The sequence below is a fragment of the Haliotis rubra genome, unplaced genomic scaffold (assembly GCF_003918875.1).
Source record: "Haliotis rubra isolate DU_JTF1 unplaced genomic scaffold, ASM391887v1 Scf41, whole genome shotgun sequence".
In the NCBI taxonomy this organism is placed as follows: Eukaryota; Metazoa; Mollusca; class Gastropoda; order Lepetellida; family Haliotidae; genus Haliotis; species Haliotis rubra.
The window spans coordinates 2,947,519-2,964,057 of NW_025767091.1; the positions used below are offsets into that span (position 1 = coordinate 2,947,519).

At 40.4% G+C, this 16,539-nt stretch overlaps 1 protein-coding gene across 1 annotated transcript in view; it reads right to left on the reverse strand.

Moving 5' to 3' along the window:
* Positions 1 to 16,539, reverse strand: part of LOC124288014 (parathyroid hormone/parathyroid hormone-related peptide receptor-like) — a 91,698-nt gene that overhangs the window by 55,044 nt on the left and 20,115 nt on the right. The gene's annotated exons all lie outside the window — the stretch shown is intronic.

Sequence of the window (16,539 nt, forward strand, 5' to 3'; positions counted from 1 at the left end):
AACCCCGATGGCCTATTTAGGGTTTGTGCTTTTAATAGTTAAATGTCAATTCCCAAAACAATCCGTTTCGATTATCTACCAAAATGTGTTCCCTTAGGAACATGCAAAATAGTGAATCGCTGAATCGCGTTTCAAAATCTGCGAAATCCTCAAAAATTATCCAGCTGAGTAAAATTATATATAACCAGTAACCAATTTTCCTAATACTTTCGTGCACTTGTCATTGCCACTCGTGGAGAATAAACTCGTGGAGAATAACCGTCAAAACTAGATCTATCAGTCTTTGTATGCCGCTGGCCTTGTCCACTCAAATTTATCAGAAAGCATGTTCAGCAACTCCCACAACGCAACCTATGAATAGAGTGACAGAATGTCATCCCCTCACCAGGGCTAAGGTAATTACAGGGAGCTGAAGACGTGGTGATCTTAATGCTCTCAGATCGAAAAAGATGGCAAAGGTTAGAACGGAGATTCTGTTTGAAATGACGGATATTTAAAGTCCTTTGATGAAAGTACCGTGTGGACCCCATGTTGTCTTGAGACTGCTGAGTATACATTAACTAATTGTACTGTCAGATTGGAAAACATTGGATTGTCATAACGTAAAGTGAACGCGTGTGTAAGGGTTTTACGCCATTTAGGTATATATTGAATCTTTCGTCGGTACGAGCCACACCAAAATCACTAGACTTATGATGCGTGGTCATAACTGTCCTGCTTGACAACCAAATGAATAGCTACTCCGCAATGTGTAAGCGAAGAAGATTTTACCGAACACATTTGTCTACTGTGTTATTCTGCCAACCCCAAATCAGGAAATAACATCTGACATTTGTCCCTTTATTCTGTAACATCCTTTGTAAAAAACGCCTATTGATCTCGGTCAGAGCCCTAATTCAGAGTCAATATCTAGTTTCTGTTATAACAGTTACGTAACACAGATACTTTTGAGTTGTGCATATTTTTTTATTAGGTATCTTTACATAATCGTTATCTGTCAACATAACAAATATAAAATGACGTCTAGTAGTCTAGTGTCCATGACAACAGCGCACCACCTGACAAGTTTATCATGTTGGTTTGGTGTCCGATAGCGAATTTCATCATCAGAAGCACATATCTGTGCAGATGGGTGGTACGTACAGCCCAAAATATACAACTTTCTACCTTTCCCTCATACTTTCTAAATAAGCATCTGCTTAAGACATCCAACGGAACATATTCCCGTAATAAAACTCTTCACCAACTGATGCAACACGATTACTGTAGGAACGTTGCAGGCATCGTAACGAGCTCCTTTATTGATTCCAACCAAAGGTGAGAAAAAGCAGACTTGGGAAAACAGCAAATTCTGCACAATAATGAGTGAAAATAGAACGTGCGTGATGAGTTACTGTATGCCGGTAGTTTATGTAGAAATGTGTACAACGCTTTACGTGTTCTCCCACGGGGTTTCTCTCTACTTTGCAATAGTGTGGTCAAATGTCTTGACCCTTACCATCGAACCTCTGGATCATAAAAGATATTGTCAGAACAACTGTTGCCAAATATTCCCATCCTCCTTCAAGTTTTCATATTAGTTCCTACAGTTCCTGGGATCATTCCCTTCTCAACCCTGATTAAATATCAGTCTTTGGCAGCAATCACAGCCATTCTCTCGTGATTAGCTAATGTTGTAAACGCCCACATCAATTCACTGTTCCCTCCAACATTAGGCTGACATAACTGTAACAGTGACACACTTCAACGGGGCGTTTAACCAAACCCCCTCGGTTGTACTTTTGTAAGCCTGCATAACTTGCTTTGGGCAGTTTCAAAGAACAGATAACTACACAAAGCTGCTTAATATAGAAATAGGCAGTGTTTTATATCCGTGCCCTCTCTGATCAGTAATGTGGTGATAACGAGCTCATTAATGACTATTTACTCGCCTTAGGAAATATGATGTCCGATGAAGCACTACAAGAGACACAAATTGTGAAGATAATGTTAAGACTTCTATTTAATTTTCCATCTTACGGTTAGGTTGATGAAAGTCATAAAAATCGTATGAACGGAAGGACGAAACTGTCGATGTGGTTATAGTTAGTTAGTGGATGTGTATGGTTTACGCCGCTTTTACCAACATTCCATCTATATTACGGCGAGGATCACCCGAAATGGGCTTCACACTGAGCAACCACTGGACTACTTAACTTCTCTGTTGAGATTATAAGATCAGAATCTCTTTGAAGTAATTCATGATGTTACTTACTTTTAAATATATCGAGGGTTTTAAATTGTACTTCGATTGTGAACAAACATAATCCAAATATGAGTTATATACAGTTGGTAGCTTTGACTGTCGTCTTTGTAAATCAAAATAGATCCTCTAAATTACAGATATGTATTAGTGATGACACCAGGTGTTCGCGACAAAATATGGTCTGTTTTCTACTTTAAACGACGTTGATTTCATTAGCATGGTGCTTGTTCGGTGTTCTACGGCTCCGAAGTTTACTTGTGTAAGCGTTCCAGAAACCTAGAATTTCAAATCTCACACTTGTAAGTGCGGTTCACCAAAGAGGTAAGACCTGCATAGGATTGTCTTCACACTCCAAGGTGGCAAGCCGTCTTATTACAGGAATATTGTTTAAAGGGGCGTCACGCTGAAATAATAGTCTTACTCAAACAAACATTCCAGCGCAGTGATGAATTGCCCCAACAAACTATTGGGCATGTTTGGCTCTGATGGAGCTTTTAGTTACAACCAACATGCGTTCTTATTTATCAGGGACATCTTCACCAAATCTGTGGGAAATACGGATGAATACCCGTTTACCCAAGTTTCAGTCATGATGAGAGGACTCTGTGTGTCGAGGTTGACGGCAGCTCGACGTTTGTATGTATGTATATAATAACCTTCGTATTCTTCAAGAACAGGGTTAGAACCGGCAATCAATACTTAAGAGAAGACTAACAGGATCTGGTGGGCAGGCTCGCTTATTCAATCGATGCATGTTTGGGTCTTCCAATTCAGTAGATCGATACTCTGGACCAACCCATCGTCATGGGTTTTGGATATTGTAGATTACATTGCTAAACAACAAACTAACTTCGCAGTTTGGTTGTTTCCCGCTCCACATAGCTTCGGTACAATAGAACACAATTTTACGGGGTCCATCATGATACTGCCCACTGATGCATCGATTGTTGTTATGTACACGGTACAATGGACAACCATAACGCTATTGAAGACGTGTATGAAAAAAAAGCATGAGTGACACATTGTGTCTCAGAAACATTACTTTTCCCATCTCTAACTAATTTTTGTTCCGGATATCCGAATAAAATGATTTGGAGTACAACCCCAGGCAAATTTAATTTCCAGTAATTTCTTCAACAAAACATCTTTTACAAAACATCACCACAGAAGATTGAATTGTCAGTCCCTTAAGGCACAGCCCAATGAACATGACGAAACATTGTAAATACACATATGACATGAAAGCACTACAGACGCTGACACAAGAAACGAAAGAGGACCAATATGAACGCTAAACTGATTGACAAATACTCCAGGTGCACTCTGGGCTCACCCACTTAGAGGATAATCAGATAGTTGCCATCCACAGTGCCAAGTGTTGAAGCACCTAACACTGAGGGTATATGAGTTCCTACATCCCCCGTGAGATGGCCAGAGCATCAACAATCTAGACACTTGTTCTCAGCTTAATAAGGTGAGGTGGTTATCGGGAAGTGGCTCTTCCCTGTCAGGAAACCTCTTGTTCGCATCCAATTAAATGTTGCATTTTAAAGTATCACTAATTTACCCGGTAATCAGTATGATAATCTTGCACGCTCTAGTTTCAGATTGGAGAGGAACGGTCAGAGTGCCAGAGTCTTCATGAACGTGCACTTTCTATCCACTTGTAAATGCCCAGACACATTATATGAAGCACCCTTCACGCCTAAAGGAAGGGAAAGGCAAGACTTAATACGAACATTGCTTTGAACTGAGATAAGTCGGATATTGTATTCTTCTAAATTCAACGAAATGGCTGTGAAGTGTATATGGTTGAACTAAGCCTTACGGTTTGGTTATATTCTTAAGTTGTGAATATCCTCATCCAAAATGCCAATGCACAATGTAATAGTGGCATATTCATTGCATGCCTTCAGGCAGTATATCGACATATACAGTTATATGTGATATTGTATATATCTACCCATCTGGAAACGCTAATTTCAGAAGTATGATCATGACTCCAAGGAACTGAGACAAGTACGTGTTAGAGGCTTCTCCATTTCGTGTAATTTCCGTCCGTCAAAGAGATGCATGTCACATTATTTTTCTTTCTGACGTTGTCAATTGTGGTAGTCATTGCTATGATCACATCCTGTTTATACCATTTGCAACTAGCAGCCTACGTCCTGTGTTCATGAACTACCGGAGACGGAGGGGGTAGCCTTGAGGGGTTAAAGCGTTTGCTAGAAGACCCGGGTTCCATTCCCCATAAGGGTACAATGAGTGATGCCTATTTCTGGTATCCCGCGCCGTGATTATGCTGGAATATTGCTGAAAGCGGCGTAAAACTAAACTCACTCACTAAACTACCGACAAGAAATATGACAGGTAAAAACATGGATCAAAGATGGAGTTGATCATTAAAGAATTCGGATATACTGGCTTGACTGATTCGTTCGTTTCTGTTTCTGTTTGTTGTTTAACTCCGCACTCCACAATATTCCAGCTGTATGGCGACGGTCTGTAAAATAATCGAATCTGGACCAGAGAGTCCAGTGATTACCATCATGGACATCGATCTACGCAGTTGGGAACCGATGACATGTGTCAGTCAAATCAAGGAGCCTGGCCACCCGATCCCTTAAGACGCCTCTTACGACGAGCATGGGTTACTGAAGATCTTCACGGGTAAATTCGTTCGTACGAGCAAATAGAAGTCATTACGCTGATTAGCCCTCGTGTCGCTTCCCCCAATGGAAGTATGCTCTCCTCTTATCGTGTTGTATCAGATAAAAAGATTTGATCTTAATTAGATTGATCAAAACAAAACCGACACAATGACTTGATTAACAAGGCTCAAATAGAAGTTATAGCCTCCATGTAACATCCTCTCTAACACAGGCCTATTATGTTACAGTGTTGCTATGTTACTGCTAGGGTATACCGATAACCTACAATCTGATTTGTGCTTTACATGGTCTCAAAGCTAGAGTGGCGGTTTGGTAACCTAGTGGTTAAAGCGTTCACTCATCACACCAAAGGACCGGGTTCGATTCCCCACGTGGTAATGAGTAAAGCCCATTTCGAGTGTCCACCGGTGTGAAATTGCTGTAACATTGCGGCGTCAGACTCTCATTAAGTCGCCAGTGGTAATTATCTTCAACGAATACTATCTGCAGATTCATTGATGTCGAAACACCCGTTTCATGTTATGCCCTTTCAGTATAACCTATGACATTGTACTCTAGCATTATATGAATACACCCGACACCCTTTGTCATTAATTCGTTAACCAATATGTATTGACTGGGGTTGGTGTCTACTGAACTGTAAAACGTCATCGGCAGAAAATAAGCATTCCCTATTACCTGCAGGAACAACCGCCATTAGGCGGAAAAGACAAAATAGTGGTTCCAACTATCTCAATACGATATGAATGCTAACCCATTTGGTGCCGTCAATCATTTTCAGAGATCCATTCACAAACATAGCTAATTTGCCTTTACACTAATTGGAATCTATAATTGAGACTGATTATTGACGCTTTGTGTTTAATTTATCGGTATGTTTACCTTACATTTCCAGGCCCCACGGCTGCTGATTTTCAGCATGCGATATATACACAGAGAACTTAGTTAAGCACCCCCTGACATCTCTCATGATTGGATTGAATGAGCCCCGATCGTAACCCTTTGGGTCATATCTGGGACATGATTGGTCGTCATGTCGATTCTCCTGTACAGAACCTCGCCCATTTGGAAGCTGTTTTACACGAGGAATGGCGTAGACTGCCCCTCCAGAGGATCAGGAGACTTACAGGGGGTATGAGGAGGAGAGGGGTTGTCACATGGAGGTTACACTCGGTATTGACCTTGAATCGTGTAAGACATGCAAAATGTCATTTTGAATGTTTACATTCACCAATAAATTCAACATTAAACATTCCATACTTGTACAGACACGGTTTTGTATGAAAATCAGTGAGTTTTTAAATGAGCATTTATCATCATAAAATCGACATGGATCCCAATCATTTTGTCGTATTTTATGAGTCAAAGGATCATACGGGTCAGAAAAACTCTGGTCTCCATGAGACATTATATGTACGTGTCATTGCATTGCAAAAATACAGGCGGTGCTTAATTAAGTTATCTGTGTGTATTATGTAGAATCTCAGTGATGTTTCTTGTCATACAGCAGCTAACACAGCTGGTGGTAAAATACAAACAGCTTCCGTCTGCGAAGAACAAGAGTTCACTTAAGTCGACAGTCGAGTGCTCGGATGCCGGAAATCTCTGCCAGACTCCCACTTGCATCCTTCCAGCATCAGTCGGATGACATCTCATGTCAGTCAGCAGGAGGAAGGAGAGACGAGGCAAAGGGACACTCATGCCACGTCAGCAGGGATTCATACAACAATTCACTGTAGGTTTGTTACATGAAGACTGTTTACTGTAAAGCGGGAGAACGACTCAATCACAACTGTATGTAGTGGTTAATGAGGGCTGTAAACTATCAATAACAACGACAAGGATCTAGACGAACAGTGGTATACAGTACCTTCCGATCAATGTTCTGTAACAGATGCTGGCATCACCAGACGTATTTCATTTCAGTTGAGACTGTAACCAGTGAACGAGTTCACATAATAAGATGGGCGATGTGTCCGAGTGAGTGAGTGAGTGAGTGAGTGAGTGGGTGGGTGAGTGAGTGAGTGAGTGAGTGAGTGAGTGAGTGAGTGAGTGAGTGAGTGAGTGAGTGAGTGAGTGAGTGAGTGAGTGAGTGAGTGAAGGAGGTGAGTGAGTGAGTGAGTGAGTGAGTGAGTGAGTGAGTGAGTGAGTGAGTGAGTGAGTGAGAGTGAGTGAGAGAGTGAGTGAGTGATGAGAGGGGGCAGGGAGTGAGGTTTACGCCACTTTAGTCAATTTTTCAGCCATTTTACGGAAGGGGACACCACAAAGAGACTAACGCTTTGTTTCGTTTGTTTGTTTGTGTAGCTTTTAACGTCGCACTCAACAATATTTCAGTTACGTGGCGGCATTGACAAACAATCAAGTGATTCACATCATGAGCATCGATCTTCTCTGTTGGGATACGATGGCGATTCTGACCACCCGATATCCCAGAACCGCCTCAATCATGGATTGATAAAGACCATTTCTAACGCGCATCTTCACGGGTCCCTAACACATTGTTGGACGTATTGAGCCCGGTGTGTAACCACTGTGCTTCACAAACAGACACTGTTGTCATGTAGTAAGTATATAATGTTAACATAGAACACATTTTTTGGGTTTTTTCCACGGTACGAATTGCTCATAGTATACTGAGAGAAACAAATAAAGGAACACAGGATAATTCGAGCGTTCCTTTAATATTTTCCAGTTTCCATGACCAACTTTTAAGCGCTGTGGGAGGAAATCTGAGAAATAAATAAAGGAACACTGCCATGATGTCGCTGCCAGGTGTCGCTGCAGATGGTTACAGCATCCGGTACACGTTACCACTACACACAGTGAATGTATAATTGATTACTTGATTGTTGTTTAACGCCGCACTCAGCAACATTCCAGAAATATGTCTATAAATATTCGAGTCTGGACCAGACAACACATGATCAGAGATCAACAGTATGAGCATCGATCTACGCAATTGGGATGCGACGACATGTGTCATCCAAGTCAGCGAGCCTCACCACCCGATCCCGTTAGTCGCTAACGACAAGCATGGGTTACTGAAGACCAATTCCAACATGGATCTTCGCGGGTCCATCGTGTTAAGAAAATCCATTGAAAGCAGAATCTATTTCAGATTCCTACTATATTGTTGGCATTTGTTTATGAATCTCTCACATAAAACTCAATAATTACATTGAGTGCCGTGTTGAAGTGAGTGTGGTGCCAAAACAGTGGTATGGATAGACAACGTCTTCAGTACAATATGTGCGATGTCTCGGAATAGATGGTCACTAGCTTGATAACGGTGTCAGTCTAATAAAGAAGCTGTTAATCCAAAGATATATCTCCCCTGTTCATCAAAATCAATGTTCGTTTTGCCACACACGTTTAATGAAGTCGGTGGAGATCTTCTACTTCCTTGTGGAAATCCATTGTGTCGTATTTGGGCCAAGACAGTGTTAATTAAGGTCTTCAACAGCACTTGATGATTAGCGTTAACAGAATGTAAAGGATACACTCTTACCATTCCTGGAACAAATACTCATTCCGCTATATTGACATCATGAACAGTGATTTTTTCCATGGGCTTAAGCCACATAAGAATAAAGACCACAAATAAGATGTGAAGGAATATCAATGATGAAATATGGGACACAGAAGTCAGACTGATCCCGTTCCGACGTCAGTGCATTATCGATATTCAGAAATATACGCTACTTACTAACTGTTGTTCTAACATATGTTCTGCAGACTAGTGAATAAACGCGACATAATTTTCCCATACAAGACATTTTCAGTAAAACGCCATGTCTCACGGGAGGCACAAACCACAGACACAGATAGAGGCAAGACATTGTGTCAGACCATTGGTGACAAATGTTCAAAAATGTCTACCCTAAACCAATTAGACTCCATCCCCCTCCCTCTTGACTTCAAATAATCAGAGTCGTACATGGATGATCACTGATAGGTAAATAGGTCACAATTATTTAATTCACGTTTGTGTTTGGTTTTGTCATCATTATCCCATTTGCCACGAAGATATCAACATAGTTACTTTATAACTTAACCGTTATAGTAATGGTGCACCCAAATCTCCTAAAAAGCCTGTATCCGCACCTGAATTATGGTAGTGTCTCGTTCTACATGTAGGATCATAGGGTCCCATACGTACAATACACTGACATTAACACATTTAGGGCGGTGGGGTAGCCTAGTGGTTAAAGCGTTCACTCGTCACGCCGAAGACCCGGGTTCGATTCCCCACGTGTGTAAAGCAAATTTCTGGTGACATAGATGGAATATTATTTCAAGCGGCGTTAAACTAAATTCACTCACTCATGAACACATTTGGTCGGCATTGTTTCAGTGTTTAACATTCAGATGGTCACGATGTATAAGTGTCTCATGGTTGAAGAGGCCTATCGAAAAAACATTATAAGAAACACAACGTGATGATGAAGCTGTAATTGAATGGGGCGGTGGGGTAGCCTGATGGTTAAAGCGTTAACTCGTCACGCCGAAGGCCCGGGTTCGATTCCCCACATGGGTGTGTAAAGCCTATTTCTGGTGTCCCCGCCGTGATTTTGCTGGAATATTGCTAAAAGCGGCGTAAAACTAAACTCACTCACTCACTCACTATAATTGAACGTTGCTGAAGGAAGACATTTGTAATCGTAAATAGCGTGACATAGAAAGATGATTACAGTTTTTATCAGCGCTAGCCATCACTGATTTATCGCTAAAATATATTACGCCATCTCCAATAACAGTATATGAAGGCTTCATGCATGCATTATGACATTAACAGCAGTCACTGAAAAAGCCGTCGACGAACTTATGTGTGTTGGATCAAGGTGCTGAAACAAGATTGTAAGTCAAGTCAGTTATTGATTAATTTGATAAAAGGAACAATCGCTGAACCGTATGGTTATAAAGTTACAATTTAAAACACCGCTTCAATTAGATTCCATGACTGGCGATTCTATTTCCCCCGTGCTATTACTACACAAAACGAACAGTGGTCGTTGAGCTTCTGAGACGCCGTATGCTCAGTGTGGTGAGGCAGATGCAGACATATGTTATTGAACCAGGAGACATGATACCTGTTTACATGTCAAACACAACATGATTGTTCTAGTATTTGCTTGCATTGAGTCAGACTAGTCGACAACGCAGCTATTATTGTTGTTGGGATTCCTAATTGGCGTGTGTCATGGTGCCTTGGAACTTGTAGTGAAATCAAAATCAAAATCATTTGATCTTAACCAAGATTCAGCAAACGGATTTGTGACAGATACCGGTCCAAGGGAGGAAACTCGTTTGTCCTTGATGGCCTTTTTGTGACCACATGTGCAGCTTGCACTCTGGAAATTCCACAACATAGAATACCTCGGAGAGTCAAAATGTGAGTAAACGATGGTGATAACATGAGTGAGCATGTTTTTACGCCGCTTTTAGCAATATTCCAGCAACATCACAGCGGGGGACACCAGAAATGGGCTTCACACATTGTACTCTTGAGGGGATTCGAACCCGGGTCTTCAGCGTGATGAGCGAAGGCTTTAACCACTAGGCTACCCCACCGCACCGATAGTGATAAAATACTGGATCGGACATTTATACGTGTATCAGAAAACCCATCGTCATCACTGCAATTATCATTACAACCGGGGACTGCGGAGCAGTCAAATGATAAGGCGTCCGCTTGTCACGATAAAAGTTTGCGCTGACCAACAAGTACGATGGACATGAACTTGGACAAAGTACTGTGACTATGTGTCCCAGTCCACCCAGCTGTGAATGGGTACCTCGTTAGGATGAGAAGGCCACAATAACTCGGTGCGCCTCGTGGCTGCAAAAGTTGTATGATCCCCAGGGAGTTGAGATTGATAATACGATGTGCCGTTGAGACTGACATCCAATGATCGAGGGAAAAAATACCAGCGCCTTGAGCAAGCACTAGTTGCCTGGATATGTGCGCTATATAAAATATCATATAATAATACCATATTTTGACGTCTTTTGGTATGATGCGAACGGGGATCGAACCGGCGACCTTCCTGTCTCCGGATGGACGCTCTAACCGCTACACCACAGAGGCGGTTTATATACCCAATGATTGGGCAGAATTATGATGGTTAGTTGTTTATCATGTTAGTGGTAAATATGATACGATTGTTGAATACAGTTTGAGCATTCAAATGTGGGGTCACTTTGTGCACGTCCAGAATTAATGGATGTTTGATTTACGTGTAAATTCTACGGAATCCAAACTCTGCGGCACCGCTTCATATATCGGGCATGCAGATATGTCATTACTTCATTAATATACAACACAACGTATGTCGCATTGTCAGGAAATGCTCAGAAATATCTACTGATTTGTAGGAATTCTGATAAATATCAATCAATGACAGTATAATGAGGTGCGATACCCACTTGGATAATTATATTAATTTCCCCTTATGGCACATTTGGCACGATTTTGTAACATTAACCCAAATGGAAGCGATATATTTGCCATACAGCGTATTGTGGAAGAGACGATGGCTTATCATCGATTTAATGAAGTGAACCATAAAAACCTCCCTGGTGCCGACGTTTAACACGACTGTTGATGTTAGCAAAGAATAACATTCTTTGCGTTGGATGAACTTGAAGATAAACTATAAGGCTATATGCATTATATCACCTGTTTCATATCATCTGATTACTGAACGAACATCTGCAATAATAAATGATTTAAACATTCCTTTGGCGAGCAAGTCTATCAAAAATCATTTGCTTGTATTTACGTTGGTTCGTCGGTTCTTTACAGAGTGGATGAGTGAATTGAACATGGCGCCCCTTGATCAGTATTACCGTTATATCACGACGTGGCAGCTGGAGGTGGGAAAGAAGCCTGGACTGATGAAGATCTCGGACGCCTACCACACTGGTAAACTCACGAGTATTGGTCTGACCTGGGGCGTGTCCGTATACATTGTCAGATTAACTTGTTGTTTGAATTATAAATAGACAAATGAAAATATTATCTGACACTGATAAACACCTATTTTCATTCTCATAGAGACTAAAGAAATGAGTTATTTAAGTTCTGCTTTGTAGAAAGGGCAAGTAGTTCAAAATTTGGAAAATGAATAAATAGAAATGATTATGATTCGTTCGGATGTATGCCAATAAAACGTTTGTCCCATCTTCCATTGAAAATGTATATACAATCAGGGTATAGTAAGTCTTTTTGTTGCTTTGTAGTAAAACATTTGTAGGGACTATTTTCTTTCCTAAATCTATTCAATCTTAATTGAAAAATATATGAATCCATTTCTTGTGGCAGAAATGGAATAGACCCACTCTGTACAAGCCAACTGTCATCCAAAGTCTGGCTGCCCAATACAAAAACCAATATATGTACACATCGTGACGTTAATTGTTTGATCGAAGAATTGTGTATATCAAATAAAGCCAGAATTAAGATCACTGACTAAGGACGAAATTTACCGAAACTGGCACATCAATACTATAAACCCTTGGCTTGACTCCAAAACCTGAAGTTATATCCATTCATCTTTTGTGCCGCATTTGGAAACGCCACTATAAAGAAAACTATATTGATGGATAGAGCAAGTATTCCACCAAACCCTTGTCTGAAAGATTAACCTAATTCTTGATGCAATCAGGAAACGAAGTATTTGAAACAGGAGGATTTACTACCACATCGATTTTTGAAAAAATGAAATGATTTGCTAAAAGGTTTGATATCTAAGAAAGAGACTTGTTCAATTATATCTCTGTACAACAATCCCCACAAAGATATTCCAAAGGAAGGTCGGGGGAATTATCAATTAACCATAGATAGAGTTTCAGGACCATTTATTACAAAAATGAAAGCCAATTTCTACGTTTACGGAATAAAATTACAGCTGAACGTCCTCATAGATAAAATCTTGTGAACTTTGGGGACAGGACATTACGTCAACACACTTCCATCCCACGACACAAATTGTTTCTTTCTCCGTTGACCTGTTTCTTTAAGCACACGTGTCTGTTTAATGCTCGAAAAGTCAATTCTGATTAACCTACATCTGAAATCAAAGAGACCGATGGAACCAGCTCATATGTGTCATATTCAGATCCATAGATAAAGGGTCTGAGCATAATTGAACAAACAAAATGTAAGAAGACACCTTCCAAAGGTTGCTTGGCAGGAGGGATGACGTCCATGTTGCAATAGTTAACTTTCCCCTTTAAATCTAACAACGTTTCACAGATTTTGACGCGCAATTGAGGATGATCTTTCCCTGAAGATTTCAAAGAGTAGCAAAATATACGAGTTTAATGTTATTTGATCAGAATGCAAGGCCTGAGAAAAGATTTCGAAAGGTTTTTCTGGTAGACAACGTGGCTGACATTTCCATATTGACCTATTAGTGACAAAAATATGTCCGATGCAATTCCAATGTTCACATTGCAAGCACCTTCATGATAAAGTCAAAACCGTGCAATGGACTTTATGTATTTGGTGATAGTATTCTTTTCTTCATCGGAAACTTGACTGTGTTGAATTCTCCATCATAAGGGATAGATATTTTAATGTCAAAACAGTAAAGGACCTTTTTAGTAACGTTAATTATCATTTAATCATTGATTTTTAAAAGAGATAGATCTGTTAAATGAATTTTGATATATGTTTTGTAAATTGATAAGGTTATATAATTGGTCGTTTAGATTATCAACTTCGATTGTTAGTGGCTGTACCCTCAAAGGGGTTGAAGCATTGTAAAATTATTGTCCTCCTGAGAGGGTACGTAAGTCCCAACACATTGAGAGTGAATTTAGGCTTGCCATGTTTTTAATCGTAGAATATGTGTGCTTTTAATTTATGGCTCGATTTCTTTTCTGTCGCCAATGGCTGAAGGGATGGTGTAAATCCAACTAGGGTCCATGCAGGTAGCAAAAGTAATGTAAGTCCCCATGGTCCCTGGTATGGTGATCTACCTTCAGTTATTGGCGACTTATAGCCCATTTTTATACTGTATTGTTTTCCCCTATAGTTAAAACGTTTTAGATTTAATTACTAGTTTTACATACATATCTGTGATATTCTAGTTGTTTTACTGTCCTTCGTCGGCAGTTTTTATAATATGCATATATTTCATTATAATATCAAATGTTCTCGTCACGATATGGCTGAAATATTGCCGATGTGACGTTAAATATTAACTCACTCACTCACTCATTCATCGGAAACTGCACAGTTTCCTCGACGATGATTCAGTAAACATGCACGTGCTTATTGAATGATATTGTCACCAGCACATCGTATTATAATAATGTACACATCGTTCCCATTGTACCTCCTCATTCTACGGAGTACACGTATTCATGTACGGACTTTCATAACGAAACCACTCATTACGTGTCTAAAAATCTGCAAAAAGTTAATTTGATGAATTCAAACACAGTTGTCACTGAGGGTCTAGATAGGGGTCGAGTTGATACTAAGATGGCTTGATTGTGCTTTTCTTCATTTCATTATGATAACCAGCATATATTCAAACTCACATCGTCCCAGTGTATGTTAAACTCTGTGTGAGGATTAAAGGGTCTCAGTGGTCAGTCAGTCAGTTCTCTATGTATCTGGGCGGTGGGTAGCCTAGTGGTTAAAGCGTTCGCTCGTCACGCCGAAGGCCCCGGTTCGAATTCCCCCATGGGTACAATGTGTGAAGCCCATTTCTGGTGTCCCCCGCCGTGATATTGCTGGAATATTGCTAAAAGCGGCGTAAAACCATACTCAGTCACTCAGTCAGTCTCTATGTATCTGTGCTTTGGAAGAATTCCCAGAGGATACCATCGAATGTCAAAGCAGTCCATCAATGTTTGCGATTTCATGTGTGGTATCGCGTCAAACGTTTGAAATTCAAAATGTTTCGTTCACAAACTCATGGACTTCAGTTTCGAGGTCATGTGATATGCCTCTAGTCAAGTTGAAGAACTACATTGACGAACCTCCTATGACAGAATCTATTGCTTCTTAAAACAGCTTACGTTATAAAATAAGGGTATTAAGGCGATTATGTCTCCGTGCATTCTACGTATCTTTCCAAGCCCGCTCTCACAGACAATACACGGATCTTGGCACGCCTATCATAACATTTTCGCAACCCAAACACATGTGCATTAATCTCTCGCAGCGAATATATTCAAGCAAGCGCTATATCAGAGAGAGTATTAACAATATTTGCCTAACGATATCAGGTGTAAGTGTAGCTACATCTACTTGGGTAGCTTGGAAAATCCTAATTCTTGGTGTTTTGCCTTGGAAAAAGCATAAAATCTAAGACGTAAATATTTGCTCTGTTCTGATATTAGATTGCATAATGCAGTTCCTGAAGTTGAAACAACTGTTTTCATGCTAAACCTTGTTCGAGAGACAATTTCAAATAATAATAGATAGTGTACGATTCCAGATTACTTAGGTTATTTGTAAGTAATGCAATTTAGGAAAGAACGGCTTAATTTCAGCATAGATTTTAACTTGGTTAAGGGACCCTCCTCTGTCATTGATGACCCAACTATTGTTTCATTATGTAAAAGTTTCTGACAACTTGCGTCACCGCTAACTATTGGCGCTAGCATCACATTGTAGGAATGACAAATGTAAGCTATTAATTTTGCAATGTGGAATTGCGATACAAAATACCAAATGGTGACATTTGTCTACTCCACCTCAAAGGGTCTCTATTGACGTGTATTTGTTTATGCATTACAGATTGCACTACACTCTGGTGAATCAAATGTAAGCAGTAAATGGAAGTAGCTTCTTGTACGGAACATTATGTCGATAGTAATGACACTATGTGCGCAAGTCGAATGTGCTATTGTTAACTGAGATAAAAGATACCTCTCATTGCCGAGAACAGCGATGTGTTTTCTGAATCAGCTGTATGTTATTATGTGTGTGTGTGTGTGTGTGTGTGTGTGTGTAAAGCCTACACACTGACGAGCCAGGACAAAAAGCGTTAGTAAACAGAAAGTGGATAACCTAACCACATGTTTTCTTTGTGGAGTAGATGCACTCAATGTGGGATGTCTGATACACTTTTTCTTTGTGTGTTTTTGTGGGTTCTGTTTGTTTGGTTTTTGCCCACATTCAACAGCAGTTTACAGATGACACAGAGTCATGAATAGGTAGCTTTCGGCGTTGCGAATCTATTTCTAAAATGTACATTGTGTGTGTGTGTGTGTGTGTGTGTGTGTGTGTGTGTAGATGTGTGTGTGTGTGGTGAGGGTTAGTTGTAATTGGGGGTGGAGTGAGGGATGTGTGTGTGTGTGTGTGTGTGTAGGTGTTTGAGAAGAGGGTTTGTTGTAATTGGGGTCGGAGTGAGGGAATGTGTGTGTGTGTGTGTGCATGAGATGAGGGTTTGTTGTAATTGGGGGTGGAGTGAGGGGATGTGTGTGTGTGTAGGTGTGTGTGTGTGATGACGGTTTGTTGTAATTGGGTGTGGAGTGAGGGATGTGTGTGTGTGTGTGTAGGGATGTGTGTGATGAGGGTTTGTTGTAATTGGGGTGGAATGAGGGGATGTGTGTGTGTAGGGATGTGTGTGATGAGGGTTTGTTGTAATTGGGGGTGGA